The sequence below is a fragment of the Pristiophorus japonicus genome, chromosome 6 (genome assembly GCF_044704955.1).
Source record: "Pristiophorus japonicus isolate sPriJap1 chromosome 6, sPriJap1.hap1, whole genome shotgun sequence".
In the NCBI taxonomy this organism is placed as follows: Eukaryota; Metazoa; Chordata; class Chondrichthyes; family Pristiophoridae; genus Pristiophorus; species Pristiophorus japonicus.
The window spans coordinates 731,489-757,028 of NC_091982.1; the positions used below are offsets into that span (position 1 = coordinate 731,489).

Genomic DNA, 25,540 nt, shown 5'->3' on the forward strand with positions numbered 1-25,540 from the left:
CAGAGGGAACAACCTGAGGAAAGGGCAATCCCAACAGACAGCCCAGGCGAGTCAACAACAATCACACCAATCGAAACAGACAGCCCAGGCGAGATACCAGCAACCACACCCAAAGAAAAACAGACACCAAGGCAAACAACTGAACCACAACTCAGACGCTCCACACGAGAGCGTAGACCACCTGAGAGACTGAACTTATAAAGACAATAAGACCTTGGGGGAGGGCGATGTCATGTATCTTACATTATTATATATAACTGTATCCCAACATGCTATACATGACTGTAATAAGATATGACCTGTAACCACCAGCATACCTTACCACCAGGGGTGAACTTGCAAGAGACAGGTATATAAGGACAGGTCTCAGGCAAGTGCAGCATTCCAGAACTGTGAAATAAAGGTGCAGGTCCAGAGTGACCTTGACTTCACTACATGCCTCGTGTGAGTCTGTACTGAGGGGACAGGACTTTACAGGTCAAGATATCATGAGAGCTCTACTTTTCTTCAACTAGTGCAAAGGAATCTTTTACATCCGCCTGATCAGGCAGACACCTCACCCATAAAAAATGGCACCTTTGACAATCTTGCTGTCCTACTGAGCTGAAGTTTCAGCCTAGATTATATTCCCAAGTCCAGGTGTGGGGCTTAAACCATGAGACTTAGAGGCTCGAGTGCCAAAAATGAACCAAGTTACACAGAAGTTTGTGAAGGACATTGTTTATTTATAAATCTCAGCAAAAAAAAATTGCCATGGCAACACAGATGGCCCAAACATTTAACGCAACAAAAGCAACTTGCATTTATAGAGTATCTTTAACAAAGTAAAGCATCCCAAGGTGCCTCACAGCAGCATTGTCAAACAAAATTGGGCACTGAGCCAGATAAGGAGATATTACAACAGGTAGCCAAAAACTGGGTCAAAGTGGTAGGTTTTCAGGAGCGTCTTAAAGCAGGAGAGAGAGGTAGCGAGGTAGAGAGGTAGGGAGGTTTAGGGAGGGAATTCCAGAGCTTAGGGCCTAGGCAGCTGAAGGCACGGGCATCAATGGTGGAGCGATTAAAATTGGAGATGCAAAAGGGGGAAGAATTGGAGGAGTGCATAGATCTCAGAGGGTTGTAGGGCTGGAGGAGGTTACAGAGATAGGGAGGGGCAAGGCCATTGAGGGATTTGAAAACAAGGTAGAGAATTTTATAATCGAGACATTGCCGGACCTGGAGCTAGGTCAGTGAGCACAGGGTCGTCATTCCATAATTAAAGCTTTTGCTTTCCTTCTCTGTTGCCTCTTTCTGCATGACATGCATAACCCGACAGGGAGCCCTAACCGTAAGACCACCAATATGTGAGAGGCTATACGAATCCACGGATGGATATTGACATTCATTCCCCAATTCCACACATGTTCCCACCACTGAGTGTCCTTCAGGTTTCCTCAATGTCCTTCGAATGCTGTATGGTATCTTCCAAAATCTCATGATAATAAGAACATAAGAATTAGGAACAGGAGTCGGCCATCTAGCCCCTCGAGCCTGCTCCGCCATTCAACAAGATCATGGCTGATCTGGCCGTGGACTCAGCTCCACTTACCCGCCCGCTCCCCGTAACCCTTAATTCCCTTATTGGTTAAAAATCTATCTATCTGTGACTTGAATACATTCAATGAGCTAGCCTCAACTGCTTTCTTGGGCAGAGAATTCCACAGATTCACAACCCTCTGGGAGAAGAAATTCCTTCTCAACTCGGTTTTAAATTGGCTCCCCCGTATTTTGAGGCTGTGCCCCCTAGTTCTAGTCTCCTCGACCAGTGGAAACAACCTCTCTGCCTCGATCTTGTCTATCCCTTTCATTATTTTAAATGTTTCTATAAGATCATCCCTCATCCTTCTGAACTCCAACGAGTAAAGACCCAGTCTACTCAATCTATCATCATAAGGTAACCCCCTCATCTCTGGAATCAGCCTAGTGAATCGTCTCTGTACCCCCTCCAAAACTAGTATATCCTTCCTTAAGTAAGGTGACCAAAACTGCACGCAGTACTCCAGGTGCGGCCTCACCAATACCTTGTACAGTTGCAGCAGGACCTCCCTGCTTTTGTACTCCATCCCTCTCGCAATGAAGGCCAACATTCCATTCACCTTCCTGATTACCTGCTGCACCTGCAAACTAACTTTTTGGGATTGATGCACAAGGACCCCCCAGGTCCCTCTGCACCGCAGCATGTTGTAATTTCTCCCCATTCAAATAATATTCCCTTTTACTGTTTTTTTTCCAAGGTGGATGACCTCACACTTTCCAGCATTGTATTCCATCTGCCAAATCTCAGCCCATTCGCTTAACCTGTCTAAATCTCTTTGCAGCCTCTTTGTGTCCTCTACACAACTCGCTTTCCCACTAATCTTTGAGTGATCTGCAAATTTTGTTACACTACACTCTGTCCCCTCTTCCAGGTCATCTATGTATATTGTAAACAGTTGTGGTCCCAGCACCGATCCCTGTGGCACACCACTAACCACCGATTTCCAACCCGAAAAGGACCCATTTTCCCGACTCTCTGCTTTCTGTTAGCCAGTCAATTCTCTATCCATGCTAATACATTTCCTCTGACTCCGCGTACCTTTATCTTCTGCAGTAACCTTTTGTGTGGCACCTTATCGAATGCCTTTTGGAAATCTAAATATGATACATCCATCGGCACACCTCTATCCACCATGCTCGTTATATCCTTTTTAATTTCTTTTTAATTTCTCAGTGTACTTTTTCAATTGGTCAAATGTTCTTCGAGGCAGAGAATGTCTTGCCAACTTGGTATCTCATATTTTCCATTTCATCATCCCATCTTGGGTTGTTTAAAGTGATGTTCTCGACATGTTCTTCTCTTTGTGGGAATAGATATCGATGGCCTATTTTGACCACAGCTTTAGGTATAAAACAGAAATTACGCTGTGGGATCTGCAAGACAGAGGAAACAAGGCTTCGTAAGTAGTAAGCAAGGAGGTCTTCCTGTGTTAAATGGTACATACTTTAATGCAAGGCGTATAGCAAATAAGGCGGATGAGCTAAGAGCACAGGTAGGCACTTGGGAGTATGATATTATAGCCATTACAGAAACATGGCTGAAAGAGGGGCAGGTTTGGCAGATCAATATTCCTGGATACAGGATTTTTAGACAAGATGGAGAGGGGGGTAAAAAGGGGAGGGGTGTCACAGTACTGATTAAAGGGGCAATCACACCGCTGGGCGTGTATTATAGACCCCCAAACAGTGGGAGGGAGAAAGAGGAGCAAATATGTCAGCAAATTGCTGTGAAGTCCAAAAACCATAGGGTAGTAATAGTAGGGGATTTTAACTATCCAAATATTGATTGGGACAAATATAATGTGAAGGGTATAGAGGGTGTGGAATTCTTAAAATGCATTCAAGAGAACTTATTTAACAAGCCCAACACGAGAGGGGGCGGTTTTGGATTTAGTTTTGGGGAATGAAGCTGGGTAGGTTGAAGGGGTATTAGTGGGAGAGCACTTGGGTGCTAGTGACCATAATTCAGTCAGATTCAAGTTAGTTATGGATAAGGAGAAGGATAGGCCTGGAATAAAAGTCCCAAATTAGGGAAAAGCTAATTTTGCTAAATTAAGGAGTGATTTGGTAACAGTGGACTGGAAACAGCTACTTGTGGGTAAATAAGTGTCGGAACAATGTGAGGCATTCAAGGAGGAGATCCGGAAGGCTCAGGCCAAACATGTCCCCTTAAAGAAAAAGGGTGGGAATAACAAATCTAGAGCCCCCTGGATGTCTAGGAACTTACAGGGGAGGATTAAGATAAAAAGAGAAGCTTATGTCATATACCAACGGCTAAATACCATAGAATTTTTGGAGGAATATAGAAAGTTAAGAGGCAAAATTTAAAAGAATATTAGGAATGCTAAGAGAGAGCATGAAAAATTCTTGGCTTGTAAAATTAACGAAAACCCAAAGATGTTCTATAAATATATTAAGAGTAAGAGGGTAACAACAGAAAGGGTAGGGTCTATTAGAGACCATGAGGGTAATCTTTGTGTGGAGGCGGAAGATGTTGGTAGGGTTCTTAACGAATACTTTGCATCTGTTTTCACAAAGGAAAGGGGCAATACAGATACTGCTATCGAGGAGGAGCGTGATATTCTGGATGAAATAAATATAGTGAGAGAGGAAGTATTAAGGGGTTTAGCAGCTTTGAAAGTAGATAAGTCCCCAGTCCCAGATGAAATGCATCCCAGGCTGCTGAGCGAAGTAAAAGAGGAAATAGCACAGGCCTTGACCATTATTTTCCAGTCCTCTTTGGATCTGGGCATGGTGCCGGAGGATTGGAGAACTGCTAATGTAGTACCCTTGGTTAAGAAGGGAGAAAAGGATAGGCCGTGTAATTACAGGCCTGTCAGCCTAACCTCAGTAGTAGGAACATTATTGGGAAAAAATCATGAAAGATAGGATAAATCTGCATTTGGAAAGGCAAGGATTAATTAGGGACAGTCAGCATGAATTTGTTAAGGGAAGATCGTGTTTGACTAACCTGATCAAAATTTTTGAGGAGGTGACCAAGAGGGTCGATGAGGGCAGTGCGTACGATGTAGTATATATGGACTTTAGCAAGGCTTTTGATAAGGTCCCACATGGTAGACTGGTCATGAAGGTTAAAGCTCATGGGATACAAGTTGGATCCAAAATTGGCTTGGAGGTAGGAAGCAAAGGGTAATGGTTGATGGATGTTTTTATGACTGGAAGGATGTTTCCAATGGGGTTCTGCAGCGCTCAGTACTGGGTCCCTTGCCTTTTGTGGTATATATCAACAATTTACATTTGAATATAGGGAGCATGATTAAGAAGTTTGCAGACAACACTAAAATTGGTTGTGTGGTTGATAATGAAGAGGAAAGTCACGGGCTGCAGGAAGATATCAATCTACTGGTCAGGTGGGCAGAGCAGTGGCAAATGGAATTTAATTCAGAGAAGTGTGAGGTGATGCACTTTGGGAGGGCTAATAAGGAAAGGGTATACACATTAAGCGGTAGGCCACTTCATATTGTAGATGAACAAAGGAACCTTGGAGTGCTTGTCCACAGATCCCTGAAAGTAGCAGGCCAAGTGGATAAGGTGGTTAAGGCGGCATATGGTATGCTTGCCTTTATTGGCCAAGGCATAGAAGATAAGAGCAGGGAGGTTATGCTTAAATTGTATAATATTTTGGTTAGGCCACAGCTGAAGTACTGCATGCAGTCTGGTCGCCGTATTATAGGAAGGACGTGATTGCACTAGAGAGGGTGCAGAGGAGATTTACTAGGATGCTGCCTGGAATCGAGAATCTTAGTTATGAGGACAGATTGGATAGGCTGGGTTTGTTCTCATTGGAACAGAGGAGGTTGAGAGGAGACCTCATCGAGGTGTACAAAATATTGAGGGGCCTGGACATAGTGGATAGTAAGGGCTTATTTCCATTGGGGGAGGGTTCTATTATAAGGGGGCATAGTTTTAAGGTGGTTGGTGGAAGGTTTAGAGGGGATTTGAGGGGGGGCTCTTTACGCAGAGGGTTGTAGGGGTCTGGAACTCGCTGCCTGGAAGAGTGGTGGATGTAGAAACCCTCACCACTTTTAAGAGATGGTTGCAAGGGCACTTAAAGTGCCATAACCTGCAGGGTTACAGAGCTAGAGCTAGTAATTGGGATTAGACTGGATGACCTTTTGTTGGATGGCATAGATATAATGGTAAGTACTGCAGGGAATCGAATATGGCCAGTGTGATCTCCTGGGCTAGTTTCGATCATCTGGATGGGTCAGAGAGGAATTTTCACAGATTTTGTTTTCCCTAAATTGGCCTGGGTTTTTATCTGTTTTTGCCTCTCCCAGGAGATCACCCGGTTGGGGTGGAAAGTAGAATGTTTCAGTATAAGGGGTGTCACAGTTGTGTGAGGCGGACTGGTTGGGCTGGGTGCTCTTTGCCTTTCCGTCATTGTTCATAGGTTTATATGTAACCTTTAGGACTGCTGACCAAGGGCCGTGTGGCTCTTTGTCGGCCGGCATGAACACGATGGGCCGAAATGGCCTCCTTCTGCGCTGTAAATTTCTATGTTTCTATGTTTCTATAGGATATTACCATGCTTCTACTCATTTTCCTTGGTAAATCTGCAGTAGATCCCCTCATCCCGGCCTGCCATCTCAGTCCCTCCCTGACTAAGGGGGCTGATTTCCAACGTGCAATTAACCATCTGAGTGAACCCGCACGGTGTGTGTTGCCCTTTTTCTATGGGGTGGATGCACATCCAAATATTGCGTGCAGCCGTCGCTGTGCACCCCTTGGAATGGGCCACTTTGTTTCACCACATAGCGGAACATATAATGTATTAAAACCCAGGATTGACCTTGTATCTCGCCTATATTCTGTACTGTCCACAGAAGTTCGGCCTCTGCGCCCTCTATCTTTGGGATAGCTAGAACCATACCTACCAATTTCACTTCTCTGGTAATACACTTACTTGGGGCAAGAGCACTTGTGTTGTCTTGCAAACATCACAGAGGGTAATACCGTCCTTAGTCCATTTGGACAACTGCTCATTACTTATCCAATCGGGTATTTTTCCCTGTTTCATTTGGTTTACATTATGTCGGCTGTTCCCTAGTAACCATGTGCCATACATTGCACATATAGGTTCTTTAGGTGTTTCTCGGGTTAGATCATTTAGTCGCACACTTATCTTATTAATAGTTTGGGCATGAGGCTCTCAGACTTCCTCGACTTGCAACAATTGTCTGGCAATCTTGTCCCCTGTTTCTGACAAATGCGAAGTCAGATCGTTTTCTTTTAGTAAAAGAGTTCTCAAACGTTGGGCTAAGTCTTGAACTTCTTGGTCGATACTGGTTATGTCAAATGTGTTAACAGTTGCCACCCTCGTTGCATACCGATAGTGTGTGTCAGTTGTTGTTAGACAATAGATAACATGAAAATCACACATCGTCTCGTGGTTCATTGTTGGACTATCTTGATCATATGTACCGTAAGTATCACCTCAGCGTCTAGCCGTTGTGACCCTCTGTTCCCCATTTTGCTCAATGCCCATTGTACTTGGTTCTCAATTGGCCCAATTGACTATCCAAATTCATTATATCTTCCCTTTGGCAGTTACACTTTTAACTCTTTTGTTACAGTGATATTTACTTTCCTACGCAAATAAATACTTAGTGAAACCTGCGCCCCAAGTCTCAGAGTTTGGACTGCGGTAAAACAAAAATTCCCATCGCGATGGGACAAGTCAGGTTGGTACCATACTGGGTTTCCCGGTGTATGGTGCTAACACAATATCCACCCTTCCCTCTTTATACAAATTGTACGGGAAAATGCTGTCCCGCAATTACCTTCATGGTGCAATTCCATGTTATCCCATCCCAATTAAACCCGCATGCAGAGGCTGTATGTTCTACCACATTGTAGGGGCAAATGAACATGTCCTGAGCTTGAGCACACCCAATTCACCCTGGGGCTACAATGTTTTTCCCATCCACCTGGGTTACATTTCCGGTGTTCATTGTATCTGACTAAATTTTCTTGGCATGATTGGGTAATATCATACTATCTGTAACAGGGTGATGTAAATGACACTCATGCCACCGGGTACACCTGTACCAACCTTCTGACTTGGCACAGAGTCTTAGTCAGTTGATAAGTGGACATTGCCTTAGGTCTTGATCAGTTATCCAGAAAGAGAGCTTACCCTCTGCAATATGCTGCATGTTTCCTTGGGCTTGTTCCACTAACCAAGATCCATATATTACTTTGAACTGTTTCGTTGAAGACAATTTGTTCCCCTTCTATAATCTGGTTACCCCCTTGTTAGCATTAAACCAGTAGCAACATATTAATCAGGCCTCACCGCCTTCTTCTTTGATTCTCCCCAATCGCCTCGGCACCATTCTTGTCAAGGTACGATCAAGCCCCTCACTCTCCCTGAACTCAGTGCAGGTTGTACTGATCCTCTGCCAAACTCCCTTGCTCAGTCCCCCATGTAGCCGTGCTGTTTTAGGCTTGCAACACCCAGGTAGTCCCACTTTGGTCAGATTCAATATTACAGGTACCACTTCATGATGCACATCATGGTACAATATCATCTAAGTTGGGTTTACCATTAGCCCATTTGTTGGCCCTGGGATGTGTTTATGACAAACAATTCGCTTTTCCCACAGATCTGTTTATTCATTGGAGAAGGAGCCTTTGGATGAGTCTTTTTTGAACTCTACTGCTTGTACAACCGCGCTCCCGTCCTTGCACCTATTGATATAATGGACGGTTACAGTAGTATGATTACCATTCCACTGGAAATGTATCCCTATCTTATAACCTCAGCCGTCCCTACTTCTACCATTCATGATATATCTCTTACTACTTTGTGAGATTGGCAGGGTTTGCGAGGCATATCTGTGGACAGGAGGTGGTTTCAGATCTGGGACCCGAGGAGATTCTTCCAACTCCTATGTCCTGTCCACTTCCATTTGGATCATACTGTACCTGATTAGGTGAGGGTAACCCATTCGGCCCCCTTTTTCTTCATCCCCCTGGAGAGGACGAATCCAGCTCCCCATTTTCATAATCGTTTCCTCTTGTCTCGGTACCTGCTGGCGAACTGAAAAAATATAATCTGGTTAATATAAAACCGTTTAATTCTCCTGGGTAGCTGGGCTGCATATACCATGGGACTACTTTTATCAATGATATTATATGGGCCCTTGCACAGGAGTTCAAAACTTCCACCCCGGCATAGTTTTGTTCCATTACCTGGCCCCCCACCTCCCACTCCTGAGGTTTACTTGGGGCCAGATGTAGTCGGTTACAGTGGTGTGCCCTCCTGATCCCTCAGGCACAATCCACTGACGCCTTTAAACAACATCACTTCTTCCTGATGGTCACCTACTTGAAACAAAACAGAGAACCTCTGGTGATTCTGCTTAAGAGCCCGAGGGGTTAATTTGTAACATGATCCTAAAATTCCTTCTACCTCAGAAGCAAATATTCTCTTCAAATTAAGAAGATTTCAATATTCAAAAGGCATCACCCACTGAATTAAAACAGAGTACACAGCTGCCTGTGAAAGAGTTAACTTTCTTTGTTTCGAAAGCCGACAAACACAGACACCATCAATCAATGTCAACTTTTGTCCCACAACTTGCAGCCTTTTCAGTTTAATGTCCCTGTGCTTTTACACTTAAAATAAACATTCAGAAAAACAGAATAGCATTTCATCCTTTTCTCCCCAGTTACACATTGGTCAGAATTTTTTTGAACCATACCAATTATTGATATGAAATGCCTTTTGTTCGGAACGAAAGGCTCTCTACACAATTTACACCAACCAGAATTTTATCATGGCCATAAAAAAGTTTGATTTTTAATAGGTTAATTAACCTCAGTAATTCCAATCTTAAACTTCCCAATGCCACTTGGAAAAGGGGGAGGAGTCACAGCCACACAAAGGAATATGCCTTCCCAAAAACTTTAAACACGAAAGAAAAACACCAGAACAGTAAGAAAGAAACAATGGGCCCAAATTTCGGCCTCAGTTGCTCCTGATTTTTTGGAGCAACTGGTATAGAACGGAGTATCTTAGAAATTCAAATTCTCGGCATTTAATTTGCTCCAGTTCTAGTCAGTTAGAACAGTTTCACTTTGGAACAGAATTTTTTTCTCAAAAAGGGTTTCTCAGCAGTGGAAACTTACTCCAAACTAACTTAGAACGGAGTAAGTGAAGATTTATGTACGCTCGAAAAAACCTTGTCTACACTTTAGAAAATCAGGCGTAGATTACAAATTAGGCGTCGGGAATGGTGGGGGGGGGAGGGGAAGTCATTAAATTCTACAATCAATCCTTAGTTATACTTATACAAATATTATACAAATAAATCCAACCTGAATAAAAATTTATAAGCAAAGAAAAGATTAAATAAACCATGTTCCTCCCTGTGTGAAACAGCAACAGCCTTCGAGCTGCTGTGCTTCAGGCAGGCCTTTCATGTTGGAGACAGGCAGGGGTGTGGCGTCAGTGTCTTGACGGCAGCCCCAACAGCGGCAGCAAGCTTCGAGCTGAGCTGCTGTGCTGCAGGCAGGTCTTCATTCTGTTAGTGGCTGGCCGGCAGTCGAAGGATCAACACCGGATGCACGCAGCTTTTTAAAGGGGTTGAGGCCATTCGGCCATGGGATAGGAGCGGCGTCAGTGGCTGGCCGGCAGCCGAGTCCTTTTAAAAATGGCCGAGTGCCAATGTTTGTTTGACACTGCGCATGCGCGCACGCTCCAACGCGCAGGGTTGCCGGCACCACGTTGGCTCATTTAAATTGGACCCGCCCCCCACTACTTACAGAATCGGCGCGAGTGTTTGGCTCCGCCCCCCGCTGTGAAGAGCGCGCCGCGCCAAGCTGAGATTGAGCTCCGAGGAGCCGGAGAATAGCGAAGTTTTTTTCTAGCGCACTTTTAGGCGCGAAGAACAGGCGTCCAGCTCGGAGGTGCGCCGTTTTCAGCGCGGGCCGAAACTTGGGGCCATAATCTTCCCTTTTCTCCTTTTTATTGAGTCATAACTATACATTTATTCGTAAGAACCCAGTTTCAATTTCTGATCCCCGTACATTCCAAGTGCACCTCCAATTATCTTTTAAATGTGGTGAGGGTTTCTGCCTCTACCACCCTTTCAGTCAGTGAGTTCTAGATCCCCACCACCCTCTGGGTGAAGAGATCTTCTCTAAACCTCCCCCCCTTCTATATTGCCAACCTTTCCATGTGTCCTGACCAGTGCTGTCGCCATCACACCTACTGTCGGTTTATTTTGTTGCTTTCTCAGTCAATAGTTTAGTCCGTCTACTTAATAAATAATATGCACGAGTGACTAAAACGAGGGCTTTATCCTCTTTTTGTTTCTTTTCCGACTCCCATTTTCTTTATTCAGCAGGTGGGTTGTCTGTTTTCCAACTTTGTTTAATCATTATTTCAATTCGTTTTCGATTTTTGTCTGCTAGATCATCATCATAGGCAATCCCTCGAAGTGAGGATGACTCGCTTCCGCACCAAAAAGGGATGAGTTCACAGGTGTTTCAATGAAGGACCTAATTTCCAGATCCCGAACTACATCCTGAAGGGTGGAAGATGCCTGTGCTTGGATTTGTTTAACATGGGGTGGCCATTGCACACCAGCCACCACACGGGCTCGACAAAGCTAGGTCTTGGTCCAGTGGCAAGGGTTACCCAAGACGATTGGAGACCAGCTCTGCTGCACGGGCCTGGTGCACACACATATCGCAGTATGGGCTGGCCCGTGCTGTCCCTGGGCCCTTGCCTCTTCTGGCCCCGAACTCACACCTCTCCTGGACCCCGATCACATCCCTCTACAATCTCGCGCCGTTCCTTCGCCCCGACCTCGCCGCTCCTGCTGTACCTGCCCACGCTCCAATCACCAACCTGGACCTTGATGATGTCACTCTTCGCTGCCGTCGCCCTCCTGCACCAGCTCACGCTGTACCTTGAAGTGATACACCACCATGCTGACCAGGGGCTGCCGCTCCTTTTATGGCCCCGACCTGCCGCTGATGGTCGCTCACAGGTCGGGGCCATAAAAGTACAGCAAAGATCATGGGTGATTTCAATCCCCATATTGACTGAACTAATCGAATTAGCAAAGGTAGCCTTGAGAAAGAGTTCGTAGAGTGTAGTTGGGATGGTTTCCTGGAACAATATGGAATCAACCAGGGAGCAGACTATTGTAGATCTGGTAATGAGACTGATTCATTAATGATCTCAGAGTAGAGGATCATAGCATGGTAGAATTTCAAATTCAATTTGAGGGTGATTAAATTAGGAAAACTAGTGTCCTGAATTTAAATAAAGGCAATTATAAAGGTATAAAGGCAGAGTTGGCTAAAGTGGACTGGGAAAATAGATTAACGGGTAAGACAGTTGATAAGCAGTGGCAAACACAAGGAGATATTTCATAACTCTCAACAAAGATGTATTCCAGTGAGAAAGAAAGATCTAAGAGAAGGATGAACCATCATCGTGGAAAGCTAAGGAAGTAACGGATGGTATCGAATTAAAAACAAAGACATACAATGTTGCGAAGATTAGTGGAAGGCCAGAGGATTGGGAAGTTTTTAGAAACAAGCAAAGGATGACTAAAAATTAGACAGAAGATAGATCATGAGAGTAAACTAGCAAGAAATATAATTTACTCTCATAATTCAAAAGTAGGGAAAGTATGCTAAACCTGTATTGAACCTTGGTTAGACCGCACTTGGAGTACTGCATGCAGTTCTGGTCGCCATATTATAAAAAGGATATAGAAGCACTGGAGAGGGTGCAGAGAAGATTTACAAGGTTGATACCAGAAACGCAAGAGTATACATATCAGGAAAGGGTATACACGATGAGGAAACATGCCCAAGAACTGGAGCCTTCTCAGTAAGTGGAGGAAAGGAAAGAAGAAAGTGAAGAAGACACCATCACTCAATCTTGCAATCGCAGCCACCATCTCATATACCGACAGTGCGCGTATTTCAGAGGCTAGAATGGAGGAGAGGTCTGCATGTGGTGACACACCGGCCACAAGGGCACAGGAGCCAGGGAGGGGGTAAGGCACCAGTGCTGGTGCCAGCTCGCTGGAGGGCGAGGTCGGTAACTAGTTCTGCTGCAGAGGATTCAGATGAGGACTTTAATGGGCAAGGCTACAGAAGAAGGCCTATATAGGTGTATATAACCAAATGCTTGGTGAACTGGAAAGCCTGCACTCAATATCAATACTTGGCATAGCGCTTTGTACAGAGCTTGGAGGCCATCCTTTCCAACATGGAGCGGGAGGTCACCTCCATCAGCACACCTGTGGAAACCACCATGATGGCCAATGTCACAGCATTGCAGCACAAAAAGATTCCAGCAAAGGTCTGCTGCAGTAGAAACTCAGATAGCTGCCATCATGGCTCCGTATACCACTATTCAAAGGGGTTTCCAGGATGCCACAGCAGTCTATCAGTCTGTCCTCCAACAGATTACATAGAATTACACAGGATTACATCGGATATACGGCACAGAAACAGCTCATTCGACCCAACCAGTCCATGCCGGTGTTTATGCTTCACTCAAGCCTCCTCCTGTCTTTCCTTGTCCATCAGCATAACCTTCTATTCCATTCTCCCTCATACGCTTGTCCAACCTCCCCTTAAATGCATCGATACTATTCGCTTCAACCACTCCCTGTGGCAGCGAGTTCCACATTCTCACCACTCTTTGAGTAAAGAAGTTTCTTCTGAATTCCTTATTGGATTTCTTGGTGACTTTCTTATATTGATGGCCTCTAGTTATGCTCTTCCCCATAAGAAGAAACATTCTCTGTATCCACTCTATCAAAACCTTTCATAATTTTAAAGACCTCTAGGTCACCCCTCAGCTTTCTTTTTTCAAGAAAAAAGATATCCAGCTTGTTCTGCTAGGTATCGTGTTAGAGACCCCTCTGGTCCCCACTCAAGTTTCTCATTTCCTATGGCTATATGTTGTCAGTGGTACGTCCCTTACTCACTCGCCCTGAGTGAGACCGATACTTGCAACCTTTTTGGTTGTCAGCGGTACATCTCCTGCCAGCTCCTCCCGAGCCAAGACTGTTACTTGCAACAAATACCAATTATCAATCGCAAGGTTACATAGACACACTTCTATATAACCGATCACCTGGGATCTTCCACTGACTACTTGAAGTCTCGGCCAGACCCTGCAGATTTGGATCTCTCAGGCAGCTGAGATGGATTTCTGCTTTTGTCCTAACCGTATATGGTAATTGAAAGGTACTCACGCCTTTGACATAGCTTCCACCTGAGCAACATTCCACTCTTTGGCTTTTTTTTCAGCGGACCGGAAGTCAGTCATAATGGGGGCGGATGTGTGGCGGGGGGCAGAAGTTCGCACTCGAGAGGGGTGGAAGTTGCGGCCGGGCGGAGTGTCCACCATTGATGACATCATCACGGTGCTGCATCACCACGTCTCTCCCCTTCATTTAAAGGGGAGATCAATGCGATTCTTTAAGTTCAGTTCTCTGGGCCGCCAGAGAAGGTTTTGGCTGGGCCAGTGGCTAGGCACCCAAGAGGAGGTGCCAGGCTGCCTATTGGTGGCCCGGCCAAACTCGGGAGCAGAATTGCCAGGCCGACACGGCAGTCGGCTGACATAAAAAAGATGGCGGTCGCGGCAGTAGATAACTTTAATGGTAGCCGCACTGCCATTCTGCAAACACTTCAAGTCCACCGACAGAAAAAGCTGCTGGTAGCACTGAGCGGTGGCAGCAAGGTTTTCTCAGCGGAATTTCGCATTCAGGAGGAAGCATAGACTGTGCACATTCTGTTGATGAACTTAGGACAGATCGGCAGCAGCAGAGTGGTAGTGGGGGGAGCAGGTCACCACCGGGATACTGCGGGAGTGGAATTTTCAAAATGGCGGCCATTCCACAAAACAGCAGCGGCCATTGCACGCCACAGCATGGCCGCTAATTTCCGGCGGTAACAGGCCTTAAGGGAAGGGGCAATTTTGGCCCCCATATGATTAGGCAAAGACAGCATGGTTTTATGAAAGGGAAATCATGTTTAATAAATTTATTAGTGTTTTCTGAGCATGTAACGAGCAGGATAGATAAAGGGAAACCAGTGGATATAGTTTATTTGGATTTCAAAAAGGCATTCGATAAGGTGCTGCATAAAAGGTTGCCAAGCAAGATAAGGGCTCATGGATAGAGGATTAGTTAACAGACAAAAATGGAATAGGGAAAAACAGGTCATTTTCCGGTTGGCAGGCTGTAAATAGTGGGATACCGCAAGGATCAGTGTTTGGGACTCAGCTATTTACAATCTATATTAAAGACTTAGATGAAGGGACCGAGTGCAATGTATCCAAGTATGTGGTCATGCAAAGCTCGGTGGGAAAGTAAGTTGTGAGGAGGACACAAAGAGGACACAAAGGGACATAGACAGATTAAGTGAGTGGGCAATCAGGTGGCAGATGTAGTATAATGTGGAGAAATGTGAGGGTATTCACTTTTTTAGAAAGAATAGAAAAACATTAGGGGGTGAAATTGCCCTGCACCCCGATTGGGGGCGGTCACCTGCTGAGGCCGGTGCAGAAGTCCCGCCGAAGGGGGGGTGCCAGGCTGCCTGTTGGAGGCCCCGCTGAACCTCGCAATTTCTAGCCCTTGGAATTCTCTACCACAAAGGACTGTGGATGCTGAATCATTGAGTATATTCATGGCTGAGATCGATGGATTTTTGGATTCTAAGGGAATCAAGAGATATAGAGATCGGGCAGGAAACTGGAGTTAAGGTTGAAGGTCAGCCATGATCTTATTGAATGGTGGACCAGGCACGAGGGGCTGTATGGCCAACTCCTGCTCCTAATTCTTATGTTCTTATGTGATCAAACTTTCCGGCAACACTGGTTTTGACATAAAGGGCGGGATTTTCGGCTTTTCTCATTTTGGGGCGGTAATGGCGGCAGGGCAGTAAAGTTTGCGCCTCAGTCAGCAAAATTGGGCAGCTGGGCCCTGAGTGTGGAGCGGAGCACCAAGGGAGGCGTTACACACCTGAGTATGTGAAAATCCCAAGCAAAACAGCCAGCCTGGGAGCCCTCTGAGAGAGGCCTGGGGGGAAAATACATAGCCCACGCCACTACAACATAGGGCTCAAGTTTCCCCAGTGATTTGCATTGTTTTTTTGATGTGCGATGCTTTTTTTGGTGGAAGTTAAAAAATTAAAGTTTTCCAAAGGAATGTGCGCCAACGTAACTTTTAGTTATGATTTTTTTAGGTTAGTTTTTTTTGCGTCATAGGGAGCGTAACCTGATGTTTACGCCAGTTTTTGTGAATTATGGAAGTTTGGCTCCCAAAAAATTCTTCTAGGTCGGCGTATGTGACCACTCGCGAAAAACCTTCTGGTGAGTTAAGAAAAAGCAGCGCGCATTGGTGCAGAAAGTTACCATTGTTTTTCAGTAAAGTTTTGGAGGGAGTCAAGAAAACTTAAATATGCATTAATAAAGATTAAATTTTTTTACCTTATAACGCAGTAAATGGAAGTTTGATGAATTCTGTAAGTTTTCATATTTTTTCAACTCACATGCCACCACCGAACGTCTGCAAACAAGGCTGGAGGGTCAGAGTGTGGGCCGGCAGAATCAGTCCCACGCCCGGACACAGGGGCTCGGGGCTCGGCTGCAAAAGAAGCCCCGGGGGGGAGTAGGGGGCTGTGGAAGGTGATCAGAGGCATCACAATGTAGCCCGGGGTGGGGGGGGGTTGGTGGGGGCGGGGGGTCCCGATCACTACACCTGCTCAGACCTGGCTGTGGTCCATACAGACCTGTGGGGAGAGTGGACAAAGAACCTTGTCCTACCTGCCTGCCATTTTGAGCTTCTTGCAAAGATAAAACGTAAGCATGGGGGCAATACTGATAATGCCATACCATGTGCAGGCCTTCTGCATGATGGTGCTGTGGAGAAGACAATTGATTCGACGTCATCGCATGAGGAACCTCAGAGCCCGTAGGGAGATAGGCAGGAGGCCTACCCATGTCGGGAATATCGAGACAGGCTTCCGTACCTGCACCTGAGTGATGCAGACTGTGTCAGAAGGCTGCGTTTCCACAAAGAAATTGTAATTGAGATCTGTGAATTGGTGAAAGCAGACCTGCAACCTAGAAACGTCAGGAGGATTGTTTTGTCAGTTGAAGTGAAGGTTACAGCTGCACTTTCATTCTATGCATCCAGATTGTTCAAGCGACACCTGGGGATGTGTGCGCCATTTCTCAACATGCAACACATGTCTGCATTCGGCGGGTGACTGCTGCATTATATTCCCAGAGGAATGACTACATAAAGTTCCTCATGACCGCCCAGGCAATGCGTGACATGGCTGTGAGCTTCTCCAGGATTACTGGCTTCCCAAAGGCACAGGGCTGCATTGATTGTACCCACATTGCCTTGCGAGCACCTTTGGAGGATTCCAAGATATACAGGAACAGAAAAGGCTTCCACTCCATTAATGTGCAGCTCGTATGTGACGACATGCATCGTATCATGTCAGTTGATGCAAGTTACCCTGGGAGCACCAGGGTTCTTCCTACACCAGAGTGTTACATCTGCCATGTTTCAGCAACAGCCAGAAGGGCAGAGCTGGCTACTAGGAGACAAAAGGTACACCCTCGCCACCTGGCTCATGACACCCCTACGCGTAACCCGGACGGAAGCTGACCGTGAATACAACATGCCGCACATTGCGACGTGCAGCATCATAGAGAGGACCATTAGCATCTTGAAATAGTGTTTCCGATGCCTGGACCATTCCAGAGGCTACTTGCAATACTCCCCTGAGATTGTCGGTCAGTTCACTCTTGTGTGCTGCATGCTGCATAACTTAGCCATCATGAGGCAGCAGCAGCTGATAGTGGAAGACCCACCTGCGATGAGAGTGGCTGATGATAATGATGAGGAAGATGCAGATGACAAGCAGGAGGATGGTACGAGGACGAGGAAGCCATGCACCTACCTGAACCCAGAGCATGACAGCGGAGGAGGGCGGGCCCTCATGCCTCTTTAATGATTGCTCGAGCCTTGTGCCAGCAACTCATCCGTGTACGCTTTTCTGCCTGAAGGCTCAGCGGCAACTATTCCACATGGACCATGTTTACCGTTCAGACCTGTTCTGTAATGTTGTGTTGTGTTAATGGAACAAATGATGGAAATTATTTTTGCTACTTCAAAAGTTGTGTTAATAATCGAACAAATAATGGAAATGATTCAGTTATAATGTAAAATATATTTTATTCAAAAGTTTAACAAATATTTGCTTGTACTTAACTTAACTTTAATAAACATATTCTTGTTTAAAACTTTAAAGTTTTCACTTAAGATCACTTACAAACTCTAAGATCACTTAAAAAGTTTAAGATCACTTAAAAAGTTTAAGATACTTATTAACTTTTAAACTTGTAAATTTACATAATTTATAAAAAAACTTTTAATTTGAGAACAGTTACAACAGTAACTACAATAATAATAACAACAAATAGCAGCAAAGAAATGCTGCACCCATCTCTCCTCTACCTTATTCTAAGACCACTCGCTGCGCTTGGTCTTGTTGACTCCACCCCTGCCCACAGGCGGTGGTGCAGCGTTTCTCTCGGGTTGGTACCAAGCTTATTATTTCGAACATCTCGGGTAATGCGCACTTCTTGATGGAGGGGGGTGGTGCGGTGGGAAGGCAATAATGTAGAGGGCCCGGCTTGGGGCTCTTCAGAGGCTGGTCTGGGGAATGGAATGGGAGTGGCAGTTGATTCTGTCAATGGGCACGGGGTCTGGGCATGTTCCCGTATTGCAGCAGCTATCTCCAACATTCCCTTCCTCATGTTCACCAACAGTGTCTCAACTATCTGCAACGTTCCCTCCCTCATGTTCACTGACAGTGCATCAGCTACCTGCAACATTCCCTCCCTCATGTGTACTGACATGGTTTCAGCTGACTGAGATATTCCCTCCCTCATGTTCCCGGACAGCGTTCACATTTCTCGTGAGAGTGTTGTTACTTCTCCCGACAGTCCCGATACCTCATCCACTGATGGTGTCCAGGAGTGATCTGTTAGATCCTGCACCTCAGGACAGTGCAGTCGAGCTCTCCATCCCCTCCTCACTCTGGATATGGCTCGCAGCATCCGAGTGGGACCCGCAGCCTCGGACGGTGGGGCCCTGGTTGTGCCTTGCTGCATCCCACTGGAACCGCAGCCTCGGACGGTGGGAAACCCTGGAATGTCCCACCGACACTCAAACCATTACTCAGGGAAGGGGCTGGCACCTCAATGGGCAGCACCTGCACCTCCTCCAGAGTGAGTACAACAGTGGGGACTTCATTCATCCCCTCCCCCTCACCCCAATGCTCTTGGTCTGGAGGGTGGGACTGGAAGATGTTCTCCTCTTCAGGCTCGTCCGCGTCTGAATCTTCTTCTGCATCGTCAGGGTTGGCCTGAAATTCTGCAAAATATAACAACAGACAAATGGTTAGCAGCAGAGGAGGGGGCTGGGTGGGTGGTATGAGTAGGCTCACACAGCGCAGGCAGCAGGCTGATTTGAAGGACCATGATCAACGATAGCACATTGCATCAACCAAAGCGTAGCTGATGGAGACATCCCCAGGGACTGAAGCATGGCTAGCCCGCACAGTGCTTAACATTTAGCAAAGCCAGACTGTGGAAATTGCAGAACTTACCCTCTCCCTCGAGTGTAGGCCCAGCTTGTGCAGTGGTGATTGCTTTTCTCCAGGCAGGACCCATCAAAGCAGCGACCCTCTCTTCCAAGTGTGTCAGTGGCTGCAAATTTTCCGGGCCTCCTCCTGTTCGAGTTCTTTCCCTTTTGTTGTGTGCCACTTTCCTCTGCAAAGATGAAAGTATAACCTTTTAGAGAGGGTGTCTTTCTGCTGGATGGTCACATTTACAATTGCAATACCATTGAAAAATGAAAATATTACTTACACTAACTACTTGACCAAGGTCCTGCCACTTCTTTTTGCACTGGCCTCCAGATCTCGGGATGGTCACCACTGCAGTAATCTTCTGCAACTCGGTTCCAGCGTTTCTTCATTTCTTTGGGTGGAACTTTTATGTGACCTCTGCCGGTGTCCAGCTCGTGCCGTCTGTTCTCAATCACAGTAACTAGTGCCTCCACTTCATCCTGTGAGAAACTCTTGGTCCTTGAGCAGTGTTGTATATTGCAGCTCTGGTTTTTCCAATGAAAATTAAAGTTCTCACACACAACTGGCTGTTTAAAAATGGCTGATTGCAGACCGGGAGCTGTACTACACACAGGAATCATGTCAAAAACATCCTTTTTTTTGCGCAAGTGCAGAGGGGCAGCATCTTTTTTTCGGCGGGGACAGTTGGCTCCACCCCCCGAGCCTACACGGTGCCGATTTTGAAAAATAAAGTGGGGAAACTTGGCACATTTATTTTTGGAGTAGTTCTGGCCTAGAAAAATGGGCGAACTCTGGCAATACGCCAGAAAATGGTTTGGGCCAAAATTGAGCCCATAAATCACAAAAAAAAGTAAAAGAAAAAACAATCACACTTACCCGAGGTCGACATTACATACATCACTGCAGCTGGTGTAGGTTGGAGCGCCCGTTTTCACAGGCAGTCCCAGCAGTGCACGCTACACAGTGCTACGGGTCGGGCGGGACTCAAAAATCGAGCCCGTGTCACAACCAGGGCGTTGCACGCTGGCTCGCCTCTTCCTGCTGATAATGCTCCTCGCCCCACCGTAACCAGCCCCGAAAACACCGGCGGGGTGCTGGAAACTGGCCACCCGCCCAGAAGAGCTCACCACTTCATTGCCACCCCAAAACGTTCATGGTAGTTCTCCCAGTGTCCTGGTCAACATTCATCCCTCAACCAACACCAGTATCCTTCAAATATGGTCATATGTCTCATTTGCATTTGTGGAACTAGCTGCTGTATTTGCCCATAAATCACAACAGTGATTGACTTCAAAGTATTTGAGGGCATTCTGAGGATCTGTACTGTTCTACATAAATGTTAGTTCTTTCGTTCACAGAGGTAGCATCTACAACACTTGCAATCGAGAGAAGCTTGTCACCGAGTGAAAGATGTACATCCCCTCCAGGTAATACTTCCTTTTAACAGGAAAATTGTTGTCACTTCTCTGAGACATGTGTGCACTGCAGACTGCCTGATGTAGCCGATGTCTCCGGGGTGGTTTGGATCGATCCGGTAGCATAAAAACTTTGTGCAATAGTAGCCTTCACCTGTATAGGGATCACGTTCCTGAAACAAATGTTGCTTGTAGGTCATTGTGCATTAACTGCCACAATTCTGTGGTGTGATGTCTTGTGAAGCAGAGGTGCCAAACATAGGTCACCTCTGATATGTCCAGGTATACGTGGAGGGATTTATAAACACAGATCCTGGGATGGTGACAGGTGTGGCTAAAATGTCACATGGGTCTTTGTACCTACATTTATTGACCGCTCACAAATTCCTATTCCTCATTTCAATTGGAAATAAATCCCCATCCTCGTTGCTTTGAATAGTGTGATTTCAAAGCCAGCAACAATGAAAAATAATGGACTCAATTTTCCCCATATTTTCAGAGTTACGCCAGGTTTTCTCGGCCAGAAATGCACCATAAATATTTTTCCAAAGTTTCCCCAATCTATATATCAAATTCAGAGCCGCGCAGAGTGTCCAGTCGCCTCGGGGGGTGGAGCCTGCTGTCTGCGCTAAAAACAGAAGCCGCGCTTTCTGCGCATGCGCGGGGGAAAAACTTACGTTTTAGACGTTGCTCCAATGGACGCGCATGCTCAGTACAGCTCGGATTTGGCAATCGGCCATTTTTAAAGAGCCAGTTGTGTGTGTGACAGAAGAAGTGCTGTGTGTGTGATAGCATTGGAAAAATCGCAGCTGCAGCAGTACAAGATGCAACACAGTGCAAGGACCAAGAGTTTCTTACAGGAAGAAGTGGAGGCACTAGTTACTGTGACTGAGAACAGATGGCAGGAGCTGCAAACCGGCAGAGGTCACATAAAAGTTCCACCCAAAGAAATGAAGAAACGCTGGAACCGAGTTGCAGAAGATTACTGCAGTGGTGACCATCCCGAGATCTGGAGGCCAGTGCAAAAAGAAATGGCAGGACCTTGGTCAAGTAGTTAGTGTAAGTAATATTTTCCATTTATTTAATGCAATTGTAAATGTGACCAGCTGTATATGTCCCACCCAACAGAAAGATACCCTCTCTAAAAAGTTGTATTTTCATCTTTGCAGAGGAAGATGGCACATAATAAAAGGAAAGAACTCGATCAGGAGGAGGCCCGGAAAATCTGCAGCCACTGATACCCTTGGAAGAGAGGGTCACTGCTTTGATGGGTCCTGACTGGAAAAAAGCAATTTAGTACTGCATAAGCTGGGCCCACACTCGAGGGAGAGGGTAAGTCCTGCAAATTCATCGTGGCCCTTCAAATCAGCCTGCTGCCTGGCCTGCACTGTGTGAGCCTACTCATGCCACCCACCCTGCCCCCTCCTCTACTGCTAACCATTTGTCTGTTCTGTTATCCTTTGCAGAACTTGAGGCTAACCCTGACCATGCAGAAGATGATTCAGACGAGGATGAGCCTGAAGAAGAGAACATCTTCCAATCCAACCCTCCAGACCAAGAACATGAGGGTGAGGGTGAGGTGGAGGGGATGGATGAAGCTCCCACTGTTGTACTGACTTTGGAGGAGGTGCTGCTCATGGAGGTGCACATAGGATTCATGTCAAAAACATCCTTTTTTTTTGCGCATATGCAGAAGGGGCAGCATCTTTTTTTCGGCGCGGACAGTTGGCTCCGCCCTCTGAGCCGACAGGATAGGCTGCACGGTGCCAATTCTGAAAAATAGAGTGGGGAAACTTGGCACATTTCTTTTTGGAGTAGTTCTGGCCTAGAATACGCCAAAAAACGGTTTTGGCCAAAATTGAGCCTATGACTAGTGGTTTGAGTGTTGGTGGGACTTTCCACAGTTTCACATCTTCCCAGGTTGCGGGTTCCATTGTTGTGTGCAGCGAGGCACACCCAGGGCCTCATTGTCCCAGGTTGCGGGTTCCAGTTTTGGGGTGTGAGCCCAAGGAAGGAGAGCTCGACCACGCTCTCCTGAGATGCAGGATGTAACAGTTGTGGTTCAGATGATGTCATTGAGTGCGGAGAGCATTGACCTTACCCGATCACTTCTGGACACCATTCAGGTGAGTGATGAGGGACCGGGACTGTCAGGAGAAGTAACAATATTCGCCTGGACCATCAGTGTGGGAATAGTGGCCATGAGGGAGGGAATGTCAGAGGTAGTACAGGCCATTAGGGGAGATAGTTGCAGTCCGCTGAGACACTGTCGGGGTGCATGAGGGACGGCATGTGTGAGTTAGCTGCTGCAATAAGGGAACATGCCCAGACCCCGCACCCATTGACACAATCAGCTGTCACTCCCACTGCAATCCCCAGACCAGCCTCTGATAGCCCAAAGCCAGGCCCTCCAACTTGCCGCCTGATGCTGACGCCCCCCACCCTCAAGAGGTGCACAGTGCCCGAGATGTTAGAAAGAATAAGCTTGGCACCAAGCCCAGAAACACTGTGCCACCGCCTGTGGGCAGGGGTGGTGGAATGTCCAAAACCAAGCGCAGCGGGTAGTCTTAGAGTAAGGGGGAGGAGAGGTGGGCGGAGCCTTTCTTTGCTGTTGTTGTTATTATTGTTATTATTGTTACTGTTCTCAAATTAAAAGTTTTTTGTAAGTTATGTAAATTTATAAGTTTATAAGTGATCTTAAAGTTTTTAAGTGATCTTAAAAAGTGATATTAAAGTAAAGTTTGATGCAAGAATAATTTTATTAAAGTCAAGTTAAGTACATTGTAAACTTTTGAATAAAATATATTTTACATTAAAACTGAATCATGTTCCAGTAACACAACACAACATTACAGAAGTGACCTCCCTCTCCCTCCCCCTCCCCCTCCCCGGGCACAAAGCCTTCTGATCGGCTATCCCTCCCTCCCCATGGTCTGTTTTGTAGCCGATCCCTGAATCCCTAACCCGCCCTGAACCCCTTGCCTATGCCAGTCCAGCTCCAGCTCCCCCACCCCCACAGCCTCAAATACCTTACTAGTCCAGGTCCCCCTCCCCTATCCCAGGCCGAATGGCCTCCTCCGATTTCCTTACCTGCGCCAATTTCTTTAACTCTCCGGAAGGTTTTTCTGCAGAAGCCACATACACTGACCGAAGCAGAACTGGATAACTCTCAGCTGGCCAAACTTCCCTAAATGGCCAGAATTGGTGAGGGTGATAGGTTACGCACCTCTTGGCTGAAAAGAAAATGTACCTAAAATAATCGTAAGTAACTGAGTTACGCTGGTGCAAATTGATTGAGGAAACTGTGATTTTAACTTAAGCCAAAAAAAGCAGCCTGCTCCAAAAATACGCCGCAAATCACTGGGGAAAATTGAGCCCATATAAACGAAGTATTGGCATGTGGGAAATAATCAAAAAATAGAAAACTATTCAGCCAGTCCATCAACTGCAAGGTCATCGACCTGAATCGTTAACTCTCCACCGATGCTGCCTGACCTGCTGATTATTTCCACCATTTTCTGTTTTTATTTTATATTTATGGCCCCTAGTTTCAGACTCCCCCACAGTGGAAACATTGGCCGTTTATTTTTACTTATGGACCCGCCGGGAGCGGGGATGGGGATGTGGGGGAGGCCGATAGAGCACAGGAAACCCAGAACCTCCCTCACATTGTGAGCTTTAACTCCACAGCATGCGTGTGATGTCACTGACAAGCTGGCTTCCAGTCGGGTGGGGCCTGCTGGAGAAGAGGCTGCAACCACAGGTAGGTGCAAGCCCTGACCCGGGGGGAGGGGAGGGAGGTCCTATCCCCGACCTGCAAGGGGGTTTGAGTGAAGGGGCGGGCTGATGGTGGGGGGGCTTAGGGTCTGGGAGGAAGCACTCCTGCTCCTCCAGACCCACAAGAATTGCTTCCCTGTAGCTGTCGGAAATCCCGAGGCCCAGGAACCCCGGCCGGCTACAGGTAAACCTGCACACAGGTTAATCCCAAGGCTTCCAGCCTCATTGTAATATTTAAAGTGCCAAGCCAACTTGTGGGAGGGGGTTGATTGCCTGCCCCCCCCCCCACTCTGCCTCCGTTAAAACCGAAAATGGACGGGTTGGGGTCAGGATTCAGGTTTTAAATACTTGAACCTTCCACCTGTTCCATTTCCCGCTCTCCTGCTCTCACCCCTTGCCCTCCCTCCCAGAACCACAATAGAAACATGGAAACATAGAAAATAGGTGCAGGAGTAGGCAATTCAGCCCTTCTAGCCTGCACCGCCATTCAATGAGTTCATGGCTGAACATGAAACTTCAGTACCCCCTTCCTGCTTTCTCGCCATAACCCTTGATCCCCCGAGTAGTAAGGACTTCATCTAACTCCTTTTTGAATATATTTAGTGAATTGGCCTCAACTACTTTCTGTGGTAGAGAATTCCACAGGTTCACCACTCTCTGGGTGAAGAAGTTTCTCCTCATCTCGGTCCTAAATGGCTTACCCCTTATCCTCAGACTGTGACCCCTGGTTCTGGACTTCCCCAACATTGGGAACATTCTTCCTGCATCTAACCTGTCTAAACCCGTCAGAATTTTAAACGTTTCTATGAGGTCCCCTCTCATTCTTCTGAACTCCAGTGAATACAAGCCCAGTTGATCCAGTCTTTCTTGATAGGTCAGTCCCGCCATCCCGGGAATCAGTCTGGTGAATCTTCGCTGCACTCCCTCAATAGCAAGAATGTCCTTCCTCAAGTTAGGAGACCAAAACTGTACACAATACTCCAGGTGTGGCCTCACCAAGGCCCTGTACAACTGTAGCAACACCTCCCTGCCCCTGTATTCAAATCCCCTCGCTATGAAGGCCAACATGCCATTTGCTTTCTTAACCGCCTGCTGTA

General features: G+C 46.4%; 1 long non-coding RNA gene across 1 annotated transcript in view; it reads right to left on the reverse strand.

Annotated features, from left to right (window-relative positions):
• Positions 1 to 718: 718 nt before the first annotated feature.
• The window catches only part of LOC139265518 (uncharacterized), a 62,782-nt gene continuing 37,960 nt past the window's right edge, over positions 719 to 25,540 (reverse strand). The window contains exons 3-4 of the long non-coding RNA XR_011593562.1: positions 8,524 to 8,638; positions 719 to 2,946 (exon numbers count right to left, since the gene is read on the reverse strand). This is a non-coding gene — a long non-coding RNA (uncharacterized lncRNA). The remainder of the gene's footprint in view (positions 2,947 to 8,523; positions 8,639 to 25,540) is intronic.